Source organism: Macadamia integrifolia, chromosome 9 (genome assembly GCF_013358625.1).
Source record: "Macadamia integrifolia cultivar HAES 741 chromosome 9, SCU_Mint_v3, whole genome shotgun sequence".
Classification (NCBI taxonomy): Eukaryota; Viridiplantae; Streptophyta; class Magnoliopsida; order Proteales; family Proteaceae; genus Macadamia; species Macadamia integrifolia.
Window position 1 is genome coordinate 8,321,712 of NC_056565.1, and position 1,700 is coordinate 8,323,411.

Below are 1,700 nucleotides of genomic sequence, written 5' to 3' on the forward strand. Positions count from 1 at the left end.
ATCAGATAGTTGGTTATGAATCCAGGAAGTCGTGGTCACGTATATAAGAGATCAGTGCCCTGTTCATTATGTATCAAGGATTTCGGGCCTCCTATTCGTTGGTTGGATCGGAAGGAGTCAAACTGCCTACTAGTCAAAGAGGTAGTTTTACCGGATTTCCCACTCCTAGGAAAGAACTCCCCTTTCTATTCTCAATTTCATACCTTGAATCCAATATTCGTTGATGAGAGAAAGACCTGATCGTATGTTCTATCTCCCTGTCCCCTCGTTTGCGAATGAATCGCTCTAGCTAGATGGAACGGATTCGTCATCGGATTCTTCTCTGGATTATGATTCAAGATAGCCCACGAGTCTTTCTATCATCAGGAATTTTGAACATTCGATCGGGATGCAGCAGCAACAGGGCTGGATCGCTTCCCTGGCCTACCCTATTTGTTTCGAGAAATTAAGAAAGCGGGTAGGGACCAACATCGAGATCTTCTCTATCAACAGTAAACGGACGATTCACCAGATAGATCTATCCGTGGCAAAACGGAATAGTGATCATAAGATACACAAAGATGGATTCGGATAGATGACTGAATAAAGATCCGCAAGAGATTGATTTGACTAAAGCGCTTGACGGAAAGGAAGGTTTTCTCGTTGTGTCGCTTTAATAACAGAATAACTTAGAGTCATAGTTCAAAAGAGTATCAGACTTCAAGCCCTAAAACCGTTTTGTTTATTAGAGTTCCTCTCAAACTGCGATCTACCCCTTCTTGCCCTATCTCGGTAATGGTCCCGGTGCTCGCTTCGTCTTTCCCTCGGTGCTGACTATGCAGCTGGACTTGTCTCTTTATCTCGGCGCCTTCCTACTTTCCTTACCGCTCCGTGGGCCCCGATTCTTGCTTTTGTTCATCGAGATTGGGTTGGTGTGAAGTTAAGATCAAAAGCTAACTAAGGTCTCTTTCTTTCTCCATTTCTGTATCCAGTCGTGAAGAAAAGGAGAAGTCAAATCACGTAATCATAATTGCATAGATAATGAGAATCACAGTTGCTTGACTTTGTTAAGTTAGCGGCGTGTATCGAGAAACCTCCGCCCAATAGAGCCTAGCCCGAGAGTGGACCGATAGTGTCCCGCGAAGCCGGTCCCCGGTAGGTGTAAGATCCATGTTCTATAACTTCTGAATAAAGCAACTGTGAAGGATCAGAGAAGCAGGTTGGTCTACGATCATAACTCTGAAGTCACATGCCAAGCAAGTCAACTCCGTAACAAGCTAGGCACCAATCATACGAAAACAAAGATTCTAAGGAACAAGTTTGAGGAATGGTTCTTAGCCAACGGTGACCGGCTCAATGAGCACCTTTGGGCGATTACGATAGCAAGCCCCTTTAAGGATAAGGCATGTTAAAAAGTATCTAAATAGGGAGGAATAATTTCAAAGCAAGTGTATGAGCGCGTAAGGTCAAATCCCATTTTTTATGGCGGAATATCAAGAATGGATTCGCAAATCCAGATCGGCTAACAACCTGTAACAAGTCTCTCAAAAGGCTTTGGTATTCAGGGGGATATGGGACATGTTCCATCCATTCTGGATAAGGAGCCATGTGTTCCGATTTCCCGCTCCTTGGGCTCTATCCGGTTTTGGGGCAGCTACTCTAACTCTAGAACTCTAGTTACACCCTTGGCTTCCAATAAATATCCAACTCAACAATACTTC